This window comes from Sciurus vulgaris (assembly GCF_902686455.1).
Source record: "Sciurus vulgaris genome assembly, chromosome: 13".
Taxonomy (NCBI): Eukaryota; Metazoa; Chordata; class Mammalia; order Rodentia; family Sciuridae; genus Sciurus; species Sciurus vulgaris.
Window position 1 is genome coordinate 28,736,726 of NC_136474.1, and position 20,097 is coordinate 28,756,822.

At 51.0% G+C, this 20,097-nt stretch overlaps 1 protein-coding gene across 5 annotated transcripts in view; it reads right to left on the bottom strand.

The window, feature by feature from the left end:
* SEMA4D (semaphorin 4D) overlaps positions 1 to 20,097 on the bottom strand; it is a 124,061-nt gene that overhangs the window by 90,593 nt on the left and 13,371 nt on the right. Inside the window, exon 1 of one of the 5 annotated variants that reach the window (XM_079108717.1) lies at positions 18,238 to 18,539. The exons of the other annotated variants lie outside the window; for them this stretch is intronic. The gene's annotated coding sequence lies outside the window, so the exon portion shown is untranslated. Of the gene's footprint in view, positions 1 to 18,237; positions 18,540 to 20,097 lie in introns of those variants that run through there. 5 annotated transcript variants of the gene reach the window in all.

The window sequence follows — 20,097 nt, forward strand, 5'->3', positions numbered from 1 at the left end:
ATGGAGGACAGTGGCATGAATGGGACATGACCATCCTTTGTTCATATATGAACACGCGACCAGAGAAACTCCACCTCGCGTACAACCGCAGGCATGGGAAGTTATACTCCACGTCTGCACACTATCTCAAAAGACACCCTACTGCCATGTATAACCAAAAAGAACAGATGAAACAGAAGTCATGGATTTGGCTGGGTGGTGTCCTCTACAGTACTGGCAGACTCTCTCAACGTCACCATTTTATTTTCCATGGAACTGATGGAGTGGAAAGTGCCTAACTGCTCATGGGTCAGAGGTGAGTCGCTGGCTCACTGGTGGTAATGATCAAAACACCCAGCGTTGACTAAGGTCCTGGTATCACCTCGACTGACGACACTGGAAACCCACTTAACACGCTTCCGACTGATGAAATACTGCCAATCTGTAAAGTGCTTAAATTCCAAACCACAAATGGATGTGTGTCCGATTGTACAACCAAACTAGAGGACATAGAATTACAGCTTTGAATGAGTCGCCTTGTAACATTAAAGGAAAAGAACTGGCGGTGGAGGGAGCCCCTCCTGACCCCGCTCCAGGATGAAAGGAGAAGGGCATTTCAGGGAGTGAGACGGGCCAAGGTTCCAGGGCACCAATGGGGGACGTGCCTCCAGGGCCGGTCTTCTGGAGGATGCAGGTCCTCTGGGACGCGGAAGCCTCTCACTTCGACCACCCACCCCTCTTCTCCCTGTGCTCAGGTTCCTTCCTCTATCACTTTCCAGGTCGGACGCCACCCTGAGAGCGGAGGTCAAGGCCCATCTGGCTGAAGGAGGGAGGCCAGACCAGCAGGGTCCGCCACCGCGACACACCCCGCTCTGTAGGAGACTCTGGCTGACAACCAGGAAGCCCTCGTTCACCACGTCCTGTGCCCACAAACAGGGAAAGGAAAGAACCCCCAGACTGCGTGAAACAGCTGCCGTGAGGAAGCCCCGCCCCACATGACGGAGGCTTAGGAGGCCCCCATCTGTCTGGTCACGGAGACCCTCCAATTCCTGTTCTATGACCCCAGTGACCAGTCACACTGCTGTCCCCATGGATCCGTCACAACACACCCCTCAGGACCAAACCTCAGTTTAGCTTCTCGTTCCCAGAAGCCCCTCCTGGGAGGAGGCTGGCCCGCTCAACCCCCTGGGGACTTACCTCGTGCCCCACACCTGGTCCCTCTGGGCCTGCTCTACACCCTCCATAGAGCAAGACCCTTCTGGCCTAACACCTGTGACACTGTGATCTGACACTCAGAGCGTGGACAGTCCCGTCCCCCTCGCAATCACCCTTCCTGAGAAAGTCCCTTCTTACTAAGTCCTGACTTGCTTTTTATTCGAATGGTTCACAGATCACACATGCTGCACACCCACACGACCGCCTGGGACGCATGGCAAAACCTCTGGTGGCCGCATCCCTGGAAACCAGTGCTCACAGGTGTGCGTGAGGTCCCACCCGTCCAGAGTCCCAGGAAAATGTCAGCACTCGGACCCCCGGGGAGCCCCGCACCATGGAGAACACAGACCCTCAAAAGTCGACCTCGGCACTCGGGCATTTCCACATGCCCACGCGCAGACCCTTCAAGAGGTGGGCCAGTCAGAGGGGTCCCAGGAGCCAGCTCAGCACGACATCCAGCCATGTATGTGGCCACCACTCACCCCGAGGGCAAGGACAGAGCCAGGTCACCTGTTCTCCCACACTCCCTGCCTCGGAGAGAGGACTCCAGGGACAGGCGGCCTCCACCACTTAACCACACACACCCCGATGCTCGGCGCTCCCAGGAAGCCCCAAATACTGTTAAAATGACTGACTAGAGAGCGAAAGAAAAGACTCCTTTTGATGGCAACCAGAAAAACACAGATTTCAACACAACCACCTTCTCCCGCTACAAGATGAACAGAGAAACAAAGGTAAAGGCTCCAGGGTGGGTGGGAGAGGCTCTGAGCCCCTCCCCACCACGCAGGGGCAGAATCCTCTAGAACACAACATGGCATGGATATCAGGAACCATCCAAGGATCAGCTCTAGTCACAGGCGATGACCAGAAATAGGGACAGGGATCAACAAAAGCTCTCGTCTGCTAAACTCTGGTGAGCATCAAAGTGCAAACGTCCCCAAAGAATAGAGTACTTGAGGTATATAGAGACACACTGTGCCACGTGTCTTTCCGCGTGTGACCGCAATGAAACTGCAGCAGTTCTGTGTGTAGCAGCTTCCACTAGCTGGGGAGGCAAGGGTGAGCCAGCACCCTCAAGGGCAGCGTGTTCACTGGGAGGACTGTGCACGGATGAAAACCACGGCATGCCGGACGTCCAAACCCAGAGCCTTGGGAAGCCGGGTCCTGGAGCCAGAGGGTGTCCTGAATAACAAACATTAACCGGTCCAGATGGCTAGAGTGAGTTTCGAGACTTCTCCTCTTCTAGCAGATCACTAAACTGGTCTGAGTTAGGAAGGGGACTTCTGGGGCTTTGCTGATTGCCAAACTGTGGAACACGGTGCTAAAATCTTTAGTCTGCATACTCCCCACCCCCCAAAATGCCTAGAAACTGCTAGACTGTATTGTGAACCCCTGAAGCTTGATTAAGTTCCAAAGAATAGATGCTGGGACTGCTTGCTAAAACTTCAGTCCAAAACTTAGCTATGGGGTCACTGTAACTCACAGGGACTAAGGTCCTCTCCAAATGGTAACCTGCAACACCAAACCCCCAAAGCTGGCTTCTGCAGAGAAGAGGGTGCAAGGGAAGTGGTCACCAACACGCTTCCCTTTTAATAGACACAAGGTGATAAGACATGATGAAAGCTGGGTTTTCTTTACAAAACAGATTTTGGTAAGCTGGGCATGGTGGTGCTTGCCTATGGGCCCAGCTGCTCAGGAGGTTGAGGCAGGAGGATCACCTGAGCCCAGGAATTCAAGTCCAGCCAAGACAACATAGTGAGGCCCTGGCTCAAAACACACACACACACACACACACACACACACACACACACACATACACACACACACACACACGTTTACCTGCAAGATGATGGAATGTTTTGAATCCAAAGGAGAAAAAAATTGAAAAGCTACCCCGATACCTGTCTACTAAAGCCCATGGCTCAAGATAATGAGCCACTGCCATCTCGAATCTGAAGATGTCCTTGGTCCTTTACCAAAAAACATGACTAGCCATCTCTGAGTTGAAAACCTGCTTGAAGCTCACACCACTGGCCTTCTTCATAGACAGGGGTCCATCTGTTCAGAAGGGCTACTCCTTGATCATGTCTTCACTTTTCTCCTTCAGATCAAGGTCACGACCATCCCAGTTGCTGCCGATTTCTGGTGTTTTGCAGGGCTTGGGGGAACTAAGCTAGCTGGCATCTCACAGTGGATTCTACAGCAAACTCCCCGTGCTGAGGCCAACTAGGGCACAGGGCAAAGCTTCTTTCGGTTCCTGCGGTCGCTGGGACACTTTCCTAGTGCCACCTCAGACACGGGTTTCTGGGTTCTGTTTGCTAATCTCAGAACCAGAATGCCAATCACAAGCGCAGCATGTGACTAACCTGCCCAGACAGCTTCCGGGGCTGCGGAGAGCCTGGTTCTTCCTCTCTCTCTCAGGTGTACTATGCTCTCAGATGACCAACTACAGGGTTATTTTCCCCCAGTCATATTAGAGATGTCAAATAAAAGTTTAAAAACCGAACTGTTGTGAGGGAAAAAAAAATAGTAAAAAAGGAATGGTCAGAAATCCTGCCTCTCTTAGGACCAGGCTGACTCTGGTCACTTTCCCAAATGCTCAGGATCTATAAAGAAAAAGATGAAAATTCATCATTAAGGACAGGAACCCCCCCCCCCCCCAGCTGCAGGATGCAACACCCCAGCTGGGTATCAGAAAAAATCAGGGTCACTGAGATCAAACCAGCTGTTCCCACAAGGGAAACAGGCTCCATCTCTGTTGGAGTGAGTGGCACTGGAAAAAGTCCCACCTTGTCTTTAGGCAGACCAGGAGGGATCGGGGCACGGGAGGCTCCTCAGCTTTCTAAGAGCAATCCCAGGCCGCGAGCGGGTTCTGTGGGCGAGGGTCCCCCTTGCTCTGCTCACACTGACAGCTAGAGTGCAGGCGGCTGGCTCCAAATTCGACAGGATTTCCTTCCATGTGGATGCAGCTCAGCATTTGGCTTCAGGCCCTCTGCACAGCTGTGTACGCCTCGCACGCTTACCACAGGCCTGCGAGCGTGATCACTGATCCCTACACAGCTACCCACACGGCCCGGGCAGAGCACCAGCCGGGGAAGGACTCGTCTTCGCCACATCATTCGAGGGCCCGCCATTCTGGCACAGACCACAGACAAGACTGTCCCCCAGGCCCGGATTCATGCTTGAAGAAGAGCTGCAGCCCACCGCACCCCATCGAATCAGGCGGCACCTACGGCTCCTGGAAACCAATGCCGTGAGCCAGTGAGAGCGCTGTGGCTCACACAGAGGTGACAGCTACTGAAGGCCACTTTGAAAACACGACCGCAGGTTCAAAATGTTATTGAACTCACTACTCACGGGCAAAGCAATGGCATGTTATGACTCGCCCTTCGAGGGACAAGTCAGAGAACTGTGAAATGATATGAAGTTGGCAGGGAGCAGAGGGGCTGGGGTCGCTGCTTCATGGGCAGGGGGTTCCTCTTGGGTGATAAAGTGTCTTGGGACTAGACGGAAGAGCGGTTACAGAACGCTGAGACTGCACTCAACAGCGCACGCTGGGCACTGTGATGTGGTTGACTTGATCTGTCTTCGTCCACTTTCTGCTCCTGTAACTGGACACCTGAGACCGAGTCATTTATAAAGAACAGAGGTTTATTTGGCTCCTGGTTCCTGGCCTGGGAGGTCCAAGAGCAGGAGGATGGCGAGGGCCTCCTTGCTCCCTACCGTGGAGAGGGCATCACACAGTGAAGAGGAGCAGTGCCACCCTGGGAGCCCCACCCTCAGGACTTCATCTACCCCTAATCACCTCCCAAAGGCCCTGCCCCCAAACAGCAAGCTCATTCGAATTTGGGGACTGAGCTTTAGGGAGACACACCGATTGCAGCATTGCTATGTGAATTTCACCTGCGCAACAACAACGACAAAAACTGCCGAATACAGAAATAGTGAACTGAATTGCCAACAGATACAGAACCAGTGCTTCCCGTGGGGGAGGACATTAACGGCCTCCCCTCTGGACAGAAGTCATTGCACATCCACGGACAAGGACTGCTTGCATGGCTATCACTGGTCTGCAACCCACAGCGCTGTACAGACAGAGGAGCCAGCCAGCCCTGGCACGCCACTCAAGGCTGCCTATTCCAAAGCCCAGGGCTGGAAGAGGAGGCCGTGGAATCCCGAGACTCAGGAGGACCAAGTGGAGGCTGGAGAGACCAGGGAGGAGCGGGAAAGTGTCAGCAGTGAAGGCTGCACTCCCGGGTGCCGGGAGTGAGGAGCTGGCCTGCCCTGTGAAGAAAGGAACCCAGGCCCTGGGCACGGTGGTGGAGCGGGGCCCTCGGGGTTTTGTGTCTGACTTTCCACAGCGTCCAGGCTGGCCATGGGATTTCCCAGCCCGTGCCAAAGCCACCAGGGGCATGCACCAACGGACCAGACACCCGCAAGGGGAGGAAAACCTAGAAAACCCCCCATTCAAACCAAACACTACGAGACCGCCCAGATTGGAGCTCGCACAGCAGAGGTGTGGATGCATCTCAGAAGTGCCTTCTCCCTCTGCTACTCCGATTCCTCCCAGGCTCCTGGAATCTAAGAACCCGCAGCATCGGAGGGGCTGCCCGGGTCTTCCCTTCTTCGAGCAAAAGCCCGGCTCTGGGGAGCCGCAGAGCACCAGCCCCTGCAACGCTTGCTTCCGGTGTGCAATGCACGCACGGACCTGGACACCCTTGAGCTTACAGACCACACAAACACATGTGTGGCCGCCCCTCAGAGTGCCCAGGTACCCAAAAGGACACCTGGGACCTAGCAAGGGTCCCAACCATCCAGAATACATGCAGTGCATCGGACCTAGCAAGGGTCCCAACTATCCAGAATACATGCAGTGCATCGCCCAGGGGACAGCCAGCCCATCTGCACCTTTCGTCCACTCGTATGCAGGGACCAAACTCCTCAGAGCACACCAACTGCTCTTTGTTACAGCGATGCGCACACAGCACACAGCAACCACCTGGAGGAGTGCTGTCCACAGCTTGGCTCTGTCCGCACTCCCAGGTGAGGGCTGCCCTCCTCTGCAGGCAGGTCCCAAGTCTTCACGTGATCATGCCAAATGGGAATCTGAGGCCAGTTGCTGGAACCTTCCACCAGGATGTCACTCCATGTCCACAGCACTCTCCTTACTACAGAAGTAGCAGGTTCTATATCGCCAGCTCAGAAGGCAGGGGGTTGTGTTACTCTTTCACCAGCAATCAGAGCAGACGCAAAATGTCACCAGCCTCCTGGAAAGATGCTGAATTATTCACCTTCAGAGTGCGTAGCCCTAAATGTGAAACTTAACCAGGGTCCCCTCGTGGTTAAGGCTGGGAAGCCTCTGTGGGCAGAACTGGCCATTCCTCTCCTGCATGGCTGTAGCCTGCGCATCCCACCCGCCTCGCTGTGGCACGTGCACTTGACCCTGGGACCACCCTGCTCCTGCCCTCATGTCCCAGCTGCCCACCTCCTGACAGGACAGAACCAGATGACCCCAACCCCACCAGGACGTCGAGAAAGAGAAAACACACACACACACACACACACACACATGCACGTGCTCACACACACAGACATACACCTCTCACACCTGCCAGATGCCCCAGCGCCCCAAGTGCTCATGGCTGATCTAAGCCAGGTGACCTGGACACACAGACCTCAAGGGTTCTGTCATCACAGATTCAACCAACCATAGACTGAAAATATTCAGAAAATAAGAAAAACGGTGTATTGAACATACACAGACTTTCCCCCTCATTGTTACTCCCTAAACAACCCGGGATAACGAGGATTAATAGCATTTACATTGCACTAGGTATTACAGGTACTCTAGAGATGATTTCTTTTTTTTAACTCCAGGGGCACTTTACTACTGAACTATATCCCCAGCCCCAGCCCTTTTGTTATTTTTTATTTTGAGACAGGGCCTCAGTAAGCTGCTGGGAATGGCCTCAAACTTGTGATCCTCCAGCCTCAGCCTCCCAAGTCATTGAGATTACAGGCATGCACCACCACACCTGGCTTAGAGATGGCTTAAGGTATAGGGAAGGGTACACGTAGGTTATATGCAAATATTACATCACATTACATGAGGGATTTGTCATCTGTGGCCACAGGGGGGCCTAGACCCAATCCCCACGTGCGTGGACACTAAGGGACAAATGTACATTCAAATGCAACTCTCTCATGGAGGAGCTGATTTTAGTTTCCCTCCTTGACTGATTCGTACTATGAGTAAACCTGGGCACCTTTCAAAATGGGGGGCTGGGATCATAATTAGGAAAGTCATGAGTCCTCCAAATCCTCGCATGGATACGACCGAGGAAGGGGCAGGGAGACCAGCATCTGGCACGTTCCCAGCCTCACTCCAGAAGAACAGCCCCACTACCAAGAGCCGTGGGAGCTCCAGCTGGCGTCACCTGGAACTTTCCTGCCTAACCAGACTGGGACGCCCAAGGCACACCTGTGCAGTGACGCTGGCTGTGCAGCCCGCAGGCGACACAGCCACCTGCAGGAAAGCACAGAAGATCCAGGACAGTCGCCGCGTCGGCCGTCACAGCAGCTTGGCATTCCCCCCGTCACAGTCCCCATGGATTTCCAAACCCTGTGCATTTGCGAAACCTACTTTTCTTGGATTGCTCATCAATCACTCTCCTATTTTAAAGCCCAGCATGACACAGATTTTTTAATTAAATAAAGCAAAATTAATCTTCCTTGAAGAACTACCAAAAAGCTGTGACCTTTTCCTTCCCATAAGAAGATGCTGCAATATGTCAGTCGGGAAAAAAATCCATAACTCTGACATTCCAAAAACTATCTACATCCTAAGACAAAAGAAGAGAGCACTTCACAGGGACATGCTGTCAATCACCTTCGATCTCACCAAGTGAAAACAAAACGACCTCCGCTTAAGGATCACACTAAGCACGCCACCCCACTCAGCCGGGGGTGTTCAAGTAGACCCACTGTGATCTTTACTGAAAACATAAACAAATCTGCACCGTTAACACACCTGGCAACAGTCACCTCAAACACCATGACCAAGGGCTGGAAACCTCCTCCACCCTCCAGGACCTCAAAGGCTGCAGATCCCTTTCACACTGGTACAAAGCCAGGCAGATTCTCCCAATGTGTAACTGCTCCTGGGCAGCCACCGGGCCCTCGTGAAGACACCAAAGCCATGCAGGTCACTGAGGTGCCCTGTATAAACTTACCAGTCCTGGACATCTGTGCTGCCCCAGGACTTCCCATGCTCTTTCTATTGAGCCTCATTTGTTTCTGCCCAGGGAGCCCCGTGCAAACCAAGGGGGTCCAGCCTCCTGAGAATTTGGCAGGTGGTGACCACATTAAACCTAAGGTCCCAGGATGTGAAGACATTTCCAATTCCCAATATCAGGAACCAAAGGAACGATCACTACGGAACCCACAGACATCAAAAGTGAACACTACAAACAAGTCTATGCACATAAAATCTACAACTTAGAGAGAAAGATCACATTTCTCAACAACTATGGATGACCAAAACGCACACTGATAAAACAAACAACCTCAACAATACTATAAACACTAAAGAAACTGAATATGTAGTTAAAAACCCTCAGGGGAAAAAAAAATCTGAAGTGGCCCAGAAGGTTTTATTACAAATTCTATTCAATATGATAAGGAAGAAATAACAAGAAGTATCGAGAATCTCTTCTAGAAAGTAGGAGGGGAAGACACTTTTCCCAGCTTAAATGAATCTAGCATTATCCTGATAGTAAAGTCAAAGACAGTGCAAGAAGAATTCTAGAATAACATCCCTCATGAACATAGATGCAAAAATCCTCAATAAAATATTAGCAAGCTGAATTCAATGATCCATAAAATAATACACCAAAACCAAAACCAAAAGGAGTATATTCCAGAATGCAAGGCTGGTTCAGTATTCAAAAGTCAATAAATGCAACCTACCATATTAACTGGAAAAGTAAACATAAGCATATCGATTTATATAGAAAAAAATGTGAAAATTCAACATCCATTAATGATTTTTTTTTTTTTTTTTTTTTTTTTTTTGGTGCCGGGGGTTGAACCCAGGACCTTATACTTGCAAGGCAAGCACTCTTCCAACTGAGCTATATCCCCAGCCCTCCACTCACGATTAAAAACAAAAATAACTCCCAACAAGCTGAGCACAGTGATATGTGCCTGTAATCCCAGCAACACAGGAGGCTGAGACAAGTTCAAGGCCAGCCTTGGCAATTTAGCAAGACCCTGTCTCAAAATAAAAAGGGCTAGATCTCTCATGGATAAAGCACTCAGGGTTCAATCCCCTACACCATGGGGGTTGGGGGGAATTCCCAACAAACTGGGAATAGACAGGGAACTCTCTCAATCCAATAAAGGGTGTTTATGAAAACCCAGAGTTGACATCATATTCAATGGTGAGCGACTGAATGCTTTCCACCTAAAACCATGGATAAGGTGAGGACGTCCTCTCTCATGACCTCTCAGTATTGCACTGGAAGCAATAAAAATAAAAGGCACAGAGACTAGAAAGGAAGAAACGAAATGGCGTACCCAGAGAAACATGCTCACCTTTGCAGAAAATGCCAAGGAACTTTTTTGTCAAAAAGAAGCTCTTAGAAAATAATGTGACTTTAGCCAAGTCAGAAAGAACAAGGTTAATAACACAAAATTAGATATATGCCTATGTATTCTCTAGTAACAATTGGTAAGTTATAAATTGAACTTTATTAAAATTGTTTTCTCTGGGAGAATTTAAAGAATCAAGAGAATTTAAAGACAAGCTATAGACTGGGAGGAAGTATTTGCAAATCACATGCCTGACAAAGAACTTGTATTTAGAATATATTAAGAACTCTCAGAACTCAATAAGAATAAAATAGCCCAATTAAATTATGAGCAAAAGACTGGGCATGGTGGTGCACGCCTGTAATTCCAGCAACTCAGGAGGTTGAGGCAGGAGGATCACAAGTTTGAGGACATTCTCAACAACTTAGTGATACCCAAAGCATCTTGGTGAAGCCCCATCTCAAAATTAAAAATGAAAGAGGGCAGTAAATGCGGCTCAGGGGTCAAGCATCCCTGGGTTCGATACCTAGTACCAAAAAAAAAAAAAAAAAAAGCAAAAGACTTGAATGGATAGTTTACCAGGACACAGAGATGACAAATAGACATTCTACATTATTAGTCATTAGGAAATTCATGTTAAAACCACAAGACACACTGTGCACATAATATACGTTAAATAAAGACAAGTCGTATCAGGCATGGGGAGGATGCACTGAGGGTGCAGAGGAGGGACTGGCCACCGTGGAAGGGATTCGGGAAGCTTCTCATGCACATTTACCATATGACCTCGCCACCCCACTCCTAGGTGTTTATCCTAAGCAACTGAAACCACAGGCTCACAGAGAAGCTTGTGCACTAATGTTCACAGCAACTCTTCAAGGACACAACAGAGAACTACTGAGTGATACACCACTCGAAGGAACCTGAAGGGCACGTGGTAGCGGAAAGCCAGAGCCAGAGGGCTCCCCGCTGCCTGGCGCCGCATGCTTCCGGTCTTGGAAAGGAAAGCTGTGCAGGTGGAGGCAGACTGACTGACAGGCCAGCAGCCGTCAGCAGCCAGGCGGGCGAGGGGGGACGGGTGAACACACAGCCAGGCGACAGGGACGCGTCTTTGGAGGATGGAAGTTTTCGGTGTCCTGACTGCAGGCGGGTGTACAGATCCACACCTGTGTCAAAACCCATAGAAATGCCTGCCAAAATAATCCCTTGCGGAGCATTAATTTTATAAAACCAAAGGAAAAGAAGGCAGAAAGTAAATGACAGCATCAATTTGACTGAAATGTCTTTTACATGCCCTTACTTTTGGTGCCGTGTATGTCACCAGAAAGGAGCAGATGTGATCCCCTCTGGGTAAATTTCACCTGGGATGAAAGGCATCATAACAGAATCTTACATTAAAACTGGCGTATTGTCCTTTCATAAAGACATATCTACCAATGTTTTTCCTTTAAAGAATAAAATTACCTGTTATGTGATTTCATTGGCACATGACACGCACAAAAGGGAAAAATATTTTTCGGTATATTTAACTACTTAACTCAGTACCTGCACATACGTTTACCAAAAGTCAAGTCTTAATTTTATTTAATATATTCAGAAATAACAAGGAGCCACTTCTTAATCTGTCTACCTGTCTAACCAAAGCCAGGTTCCTTTACCAAAAGGCCTTTTACCTGGATTAAATACACCTGACTAATTAATAAAAATTAAATTGGGTTGTCTTGTATCTGTACTTACAAATAGGGATGCGATTCAATCAAAACCTGACGACTGGGAAGGTGGGAGGAGAATACACCCCACTGGCTGCACCCCACTGGCTGCACCCCACTGGCTGCACCCCACTGGCTGCTCCCCAGGAGTTCCCTGAGAAATGGGCGCTAGTCCCACTTGTACCTCTGCATCCAGATGTGACCATATTTTGGACAAGTAAGTTCAAATTAACATTTGACGATTAAAAAAGAAAAAAAAAAAAAAAAAAGAACTTTTGCTTTTAGCCAGTCACAAAAGGATAAATACTATTTGGTTCCAGGTAGATGGAATACAGTCCAAATCAAGAGATGGAGAGTGGGAGGGTGGGAGCCAGGCAGGAGAGGACGAGGGGAGGTGTTCAATGAGAGCGGAGCTTCAGTCTGGGCAGATGGGGAAGCTCAGGGCAGCAGTGTGAACACACTTAGCACAACTGAACCCTACTCTAAAGCACAATTAAGGCGGTGCATTTTGTTATGCATATTTTGCCACAGTAAGAACACAACCTTAATTCTTCATCAGAAAAGTAGATTTACAAATTGTTTGTATATAAAATAAAACAGTTCAAAATACAAAAAGCTAAAATCCCTTTCTGTCACCCTCTCCAGGTATCTGAGACCAGCTGTTTAGGGACACTGTTCCACACTTTCCCTCTGCATGTTGTGCTCCTGGCTCAGGTTACACACAGGATAGGGGCTTCCAATGCTGTGCTCACACAGGAAACAGAAACCTCCAATTTGTCCAATCCTTTTGTTTTTAAAAGAATAATGCTTTTTCCTTTCCACAGAGACAGAAGCAACCAAAAACTAATAAAAATATACCCCAGGCCTGAACAAGCAGCTGGAATTTTTAGCCATACAGTAGTCTCCCCTTATCTGAAGCTTTGCTTTTTGTGCTTTGTCAACCACGGCCAAAAAATATTAATAGAAAATTCCAGAAATAAATGACTCCTAAGTTGCAAATTATGAACCATTTTTTCATGGCATGATGAAACCTCACACCATCCTTTCCTGTCCCCTCCCAGGGTGTGAATCATTTCTTTGCCAGTGTATCCACACTGTATGTGCTACCCACTCGTTAGTCACTTAGTAGTCATTGTAGCTATCAGACTGTCTCCATATCATGCTGCTTCTGTTCAACTATGCCTTATTTTATCTAATAATGATCTCAAAGCACAAGAATAGTGATACCAGCAATTCTCATGCCAAAGAGAAGTTGTTCAAGTGCTTCCTTTAAAAAGGTTAAACCTAAGGAAAGGAAAAAGATCACATGCAGAGATTTCTAAAACGTACAAAACTATATTTTCAGAGAGAAACATCACCTTCACATAACTCTGATTACAGTGCATTGTTATAACTGGTCTGTTATCATTAGTTATTGTTATTAATATCTTACCACGCCTAATGTACAAATTAAACTTTATCACAGGTATGTATAAAACAATATGAGTAGGGCTGAATCCTAGCCATGGTTCCAGGCACCCACTGGGGGACCTTCAAGTGCATCCCGTGCAGATAAAGGGAGACCATTGTACCACATCTGGGCAGACCAGAACCTTCAAAAGGAAATCAGTGCGGACAACGGACAACCAGAAAGATTCCAGGCCAACCATTCAGTTACAGAAGCTGGGACACTTTTCCTCAGGTTTTCCCTAGAGATCACCCAGAGAAATGGGGTGCTCCCCAGGGAAGTGGGGCTTCCCTGCACTTGCAGTGGTTATTTCGGATCCCAATGGGACCTGAAGGGTAGGGTCCCTTCCCCAGCACAGGGGCGCTCTGCACATTCCAGGCACCAGGCTCCTTCCCACCCCTGGTTCCCAAGACACCTCACTCCAAAGACGTCCAAGCGCAAACTGCAGATTCTAGACACCTGGCCCCAGTAAACGCTGAGGATAAACAGCCTGATTCACTCCCCACTCTGTGTGACCCAGGCAGTCAGCAGTGATTAACCTCCACTTAAACTCCATGTCTGAGGCCGAGGCTAAGAAACCACTAGCATTTTAATCCAAATAAGACGAATAAACATAAACCGATCCTTGCGTCTGTCTCTAAGTTCCTCCTGTCCAGCCATCTCTCTCTGTATACACAGATGCAAGAACCCAGTAAATAATCTACGTGAATTGCACTTCAAGTGATTTCTCTTCCTTTCTCTATGGTCAGAAGCTCTGAGTTATCTGTGGGACCTGTGGATTCAGAACCTGTGGATTATTAACTTTTCAACGGGGACACTTGATTACCTTTTCATGTTTTACAATTACCAGATCATGCTGGCCGAGGACAAGGGCTCAATCATGCCTCACTGTCGAGCTTGACCTCCCAGGCGTCTTCTGACCTTCAAAGAGGAGAAGAAAGCCAGGCGGACCATCGCCTCACCCACATGTCCTCCTGGCCAAGACTTACTGCAGTAAAAGGTCAGGCTAAGGTCAGAGCTGAAGATCCTAGGTTTAAGTGACAGCTGTCCTGAAAGTACCAGAAAGCACTTCCAAGAACAGCAGCCCTCGCGTCAGGACCTTGAGGGAGAGGAGCTGCAGGCCAGCCAAAAATGGCCACGCAGACTCAAGTGTCACTGGACACACACCCTGGGGAAGTTCTCGGGGCCAGGTGCAGGGTGTACCCAAAGCCTTGCCAGCACTGCAGGAAGAACCTGCAGACGGACGACAGGCCAGTCACAAACCCCGGCATGTCCCAGCTACCTGGAAAGACCTGGTTTTCTGAGAAACAATGAGACAGAGGCTTGGCAGGAAGTCCCCGAGGCTGGTGAGTGGGTGACACTGAGGGCTGTGCCCCCACATGCCCGTGGACAAGGACGGGCCTCTGGGGCCCTGAGGCCCTCAGACCATCAACCCTCAGAGCCTCAGACAGGACAGGACGTGGACCACACACTGACCCACTGCCAGTCGGTGCACAAGAGCCTGCTCCTCAGCCCACCTGCACAGGTGACAGCCCTGGCATGGGGCCGGAGACACCCACCCTACCACAGGGCCAGCAACACTGAGCCCCAGCCTCTGAGCAGCTCCACCATCACTCGCTCATCCACTGTCCATTCACCTCCAGGGTCGAGCTGACGGAGGAGGAGGAAAGCTTTCCATCCCACCGGTGCTGGGGCCTCCCACAGCCTCTCTGCTCTGCTCTCCTGGTCCTCGGGCAGCTCCCGTCCAGAACTTCGCCGACGTTGGACGGTCCCAGAATGCCAGGCTGTGCTTCTTCTGTCTCAGGAATAATTTATTGTCAAATTAACAGTCTGACATAGACATCTGATAAGAGTGCAGCCGGCAGACGGAGGCCAACTGGGCAGTCCACAAAGGGGAGGGAAATGACAAGACCACCACCTGCATGCATGCATATACTCCCAGAAGAAGGACCTATCAGGGAGGCAGAGCCCAAGGCCTTCTGCGTGGCTTGGCTGAGCACCGCCACCCCAGCAGGAAGCCAAGGCCAAACGGGGGGGGGGGGGGGGGGGGGGGGGGGGCAGGACACCAGGAATCACTCCGGAGGTGCCTACAGAGTTTATCCCTTGTGCCTAAATATGGGAGCAGAGTGACCGGCATGAAACACCAGTCCCAGTTAAGGAAAAGGTCAGCTGGGGTGTGAGGCCCCACTTCCAGCAGGCCCCGGAGCTGGGTTCTCAGCCGCCACCAGAATGCAAGAAATGCCAGCCTTCGCCAAGAGCGATGCCATTCGGATCGCCGTGGGGATGAATTACAAGCCCTGCCTGCTCAGGGGACACATTTCCACCAATGGGCATGTCCCTGTTCTACGCACCAGGAGGCACCCGTGCATCTCTCTGAAACACATCTGGTCATGTGGTCCAGGCACTCAGGAGGGTGGACCAGCGTGAGGATTAATGTTCGCGTCCGCTTGGCTGGGCCATGGTGCCTACACGCTTGGTCAAACATCATTCTTGATGATTTTAGGAGGCATTTGTCGAATGAGATGAATATTTTAAGTTGAGACAAAGAACAAAGCCTATGACCCTCCACCACGTAGGAGGGCCACATCTGATCAATTGAAGGCCTACAAAAAGAATAAAGGCTGGCCTCCCTCAAGGAGGAGGAAATTCTGCCTCCAGGGAAGCTGCAGCTCTTCCATGGTTCTCCTACCTGCTGCCCAGCCTGGACTTATAGCCCCACAATCCCGTGAGCCAGCTCCTTACAATCGATCTCGTCTCTGTAGCACATTCCCTGCTGGCTCAACGTCTGGTGGACTCTGACTAATAAAGTCAATCCATGACCCGATGAAGGCGCCAACCCTGGCTTCCAGAGGCCCCAGTCCTGTGCCCTCCTCTTCACGGCAGAACCTGACCACACAGGGATGTCCCAGGGAACAGTGAGCACAGGGAGCCCCACAGAAGGCTGTGTCCACGAACGATCTGGCCACATGTGTAGCATGTGGCTGGGACACTCAGCCGATGTCACCGGAGTCCGAGGAGCTGACTCCCAGAGAAACCACACGTGGTCTGTGACACTGCGTTGACTCTCCCCCTCCCCCGCCCTGTCGTCGTTCTAGACAAGTTAGGGGCACAAGGAGGAGCAAGGGTGGCTTTTAATCTTTTGGCTGAAAATATAATTCAGACTTCTGGAAAATAAAAGAGCTGCCGCCTGATGAGCAGCACCTTTTGGGTCCAGGAAAACCTTCCAGAATGCCAACTTCCAGCTGGTTGTGCACTGTGGACTGGACTGTGCAGGCAGGGGCTCGCACATGCACACCCACAAGAACACAGTCACGTGTGAACACGTATGCACACACGTGCACGCCAGTCCTGCCACTGACAACACCAGTTTCTGTTTTTCAGACTCTGCTATTCACAGAGGCCATTATTACATGTCCCTTGGGCAGGTGGCCAGAAGCTGACCATGCCTGAACAAAAGCAATATGCACCAAGAAAAATGGTCGGGGTGTGGCCGACTGGGGACACCTCCAGGGGCTGGAGGGTTGGGGTGCAGGTCCTCCCAGGACCAGGCACAGCTTCCTGCATGGTACAGAACCATGACCCAGTGGAAAGAGACTAAGTAAGCTGCAAACCCACACTCTGTGACCACCACTCTGTGTGTGCACGCCTGTCGGAGTGTGCATGGCTGCATCTCTGAAAATGGTGCATGCACGCGTGCACACACACGTGCACACACAACCCCAGAAAGGCCCGCCATCCATGGCACTGACCCAGCACGAGGAGGAAGCTCTTTGCTTTCTTTCTCCATTTTTTAAACAATAAAAATGCCATTAAAATAAAGAAAAAGTGAGTCAGCACATCTCGCTTCCTGTCCCACTGAAGATTCAACATGCACTTTTGTAGAGACATGACTGAGAGGCACGGCCCCAGCCCCCCACCCCATGGAGAAAAACTGACATGCAGCAGCAGAGAGAAGACTCCTTTCCTGTTTCCCCTCTGAGTCAACGGTCAGCAGTTTCCACGGCTCCCACCGGAGCAAAGAGCATCCACAGTTTCCATTTTCCGGCTGATAAAGCCTGGCCGAGATACCTCCCAGGGAAGGGGCCTGCCTGCCAGCCGGCGTCCCCACCCCCAGGGCCACCAGCCTGGGCCCAGCTCCAGGGAGGGTTTCCACTGTCTTTTTCTGTGCTGGAGGGGATTGAAGGGACAGGACCACCACCGCCTGTGGCTGCGACCTCATGTACAAAAAGGGTCTTTTGCCGATGTGATCTGGCAAAGGACCTCAAAATAGACTATCCTGGAGGGGCTTAAACCAATGGCAAGTGTCCCCAGAAGAGACACCCAGGATGGAAGAGACAAAGAGGAGTCGGCCATGGGATGGGACAGAGACTGCTGTGATGCTATCGCAAGCTGAGGGAGGCCTGGGGCCCCCAGGAGCTGGAAGAGCCAGGAAAGATGGTCCCTTGGCCTCTCTGGGGACCACAGCCCTGCTGACACCTTGGCTTGAACTTCTGTCCTCCAGAACTGGGGACATCGTGTCCCTCTCTGGCCCCCAGGGTGGTACTGCACCCTTCTCTCACTGGGAAGGCCACATCCTGCCTGCTGTCCTGCCGGCAGCCTTACAGCAGTCATGGAGGCCCGGGTCCCACCTGCACACCCCACACCACATGCTCCTGAAGTGGAGGATGGCAGCCAACTGAAGGTCACCAAGTGGCAGGACAGGACAGTGAAGCACGGGAACACCAGGGCAGGGAGGCCGCCACCCGCCTCCCTGGGCCGGGGGAGGTGGGCAAGGTGCAGAGTGTGGCTGGGGGAAGTCCGAGCGCCCAGAGGAGAGTTGGGGCCCTCAGGTAGCGGAGCAAGTTCAGAGGCCTGCACAGAGGCAGAAGGCTGAAAGCGGGCAGGGGACAGGGCCGCCTGTGAGCTCTGAGACCAGGGCTGTGAGCACCACCACCCACAGGCAAGGGGCCGCCCCGGAAGCTCAGCCATAAACCCTTGAGAGCCCTGCTGTCCCTAAGGATCGAGGACTGAAACCACCTGTGTGCAGAAATACCCAGAAGCCTCATTCATAATGGTCCCAAACTGGAATCCAAATGGGCAGCACGTGTATGCGCGTGTGTGTATGCGTGTGTGTATGTGTGTATGCATGTGTGCGTCGCATATAAATGTGCACAGCTACGGCACACCCACATGATGGGACGCAAGGTCAGCCTCCCTTGCTCAAATTGCTGTGTTTTAGTCAGTTGTTTCACTTCTGTGACCGAAAGGCCCAACCAGCACAACTGTAGAGGAGGAAAAGTTTAGTTGAGGGCTCACCATTTCAGAGGCCCTAGTCCATAGAAGGCTGGCTCCATTCCTCTAGGCTCGAAGTGAGGCAGGACATCATGGCGGAAGAGTGTGGCAGAGGGAGGCAGCTCACAGGGTGATCAGGAAGCAGAGAGAGACTCCACTCTCCAGATACAAAATATGTACCCCATGGCCACACCCCCAATGAACCACTTCCTCCAGCCACACCCACCTGCCTCCAGTTACCACTCAGTCAATCCCATCAGGGATTATTTCACTCATTAAGTAAAGGGTATGGCCCAATTGTTTCTCCTCCAAACATACTTGTATTGTCTCACACATAAGCTTCTGGGGAACACTTCACATCCAAACCATAACTGCTTGGGACCAGAAGGGCTTTACATTTCTTTCTTTTTTTTTTTTTTTTTTTTTCTTTCAATTTTGGAGTACCTGCACATGCCTAATGAGATATCTTGGGGATGAGACCCAAGTTAGAACACGAAATCCATCTGTTTCATATACACCCTACACATGTGGCCTGAAGGTAACTTTGGACAATATCTCAAGTAATCTTGAGCATAAAAGTTTCGTGCTGTGGAATTTTCCAGTTGTGGAAACAGGCTGGCACTCAAGATGTTTCAGATTTTGGAGCATTTCAGACTTTTGGATTAGGGATGGCCAACCTGTACCAAGTATCAGAGCAAGAAAAAGCCCTCTGTGAGTCGAATGTGAGTCACACTCAGATGCCAAGTGGCACGTGAAGACGTGGCAGAATCTGACGTGCACAGAGTAGAACCAGTCACAGTAAACACTGCTGAGATCAGCCGGAGGGCTGGTGGCTGGCAATGAGGGGCAGGGGAATAGCAGTGCGTGCCCTCACACTGGACACCCCACGATGGCCTCTCAGTAGGAAGAGCCCTTGGGCACTGAGACCAGATGCACTCCGGGGGGATTCTGCAGGCCTCTCAGTGTGAGGGAAAGGAGTCAGAAGATGAAAAGGCGGGCGTGAAATTATGCAGGAGGGTTTCCAGGCCACCCTGCAGTCTCAGGGTCACGACCTGCCCTCGACTTCAAGCCGGGACAGGAAGCTAGAGAGGCCTCTGAGCTCAAGGTGACCCATTGCAAAGCTCTGGCAACCCACAGGAAGAGCGGCAGACTCAGGCCACTGGAGGAGTAGGCAGCAAGAAGCCACGTGGCCTCTCTCAGGTCAGAGACCCCAGGTCCTGCAAACTCAGGACAGCCACAGCACCCACTGGACACCACTGCCTGCTGGCTGTCCCTGATTTCTGCTGCTCTCCTGGGATGAGTACGCAGAGTATGTGCACCTCAGAGAGGCAGGGGATTGGCCACACTGGAATCGCCCTACGCAGTGGAAGACAACCGCAAGGCCAAAATCTTGGACCCCCAAAATTTGCCTTTGATGTCAGCTCTGACCAGACAGGTACTCTAAAGTGTCAAAATCCAAAGACAAGGAGGCCACATGTGTAAGGCATTATCCGCAGCATCAAGAGTCCGGCTCCAGGGGGATGTGCCCACGCCACTCACCCCACCAAGCCTGCAAAAATCACTTGGCGGGAAACATCTTCTATGTAGCAGGAGCCACGCTCTGCTTCCTGGAGCAAGAAAGAGGTCCCCTGCCCAGTAGGTCAGAGAGGGTGACACCAGCAAGAACGGACTCACAGCCAGGAGAGTGGTAAATGCAGCTGTGTTTGGGAGAGCGTCTCTCCATCTGCACCAACCACAAAAGTGCTGGGAAACGCGTCTGCACAGTCCTGACACAGAACCTCTGGGCAGAAGCCTCCGAATGATATCGGCGTTTATTTCTGAGAATGCTGACGCAGGCTCCTCCGGGTTCCCTCTCTGCAGAGAAGAGGTGGGAGAGCGTTTTTG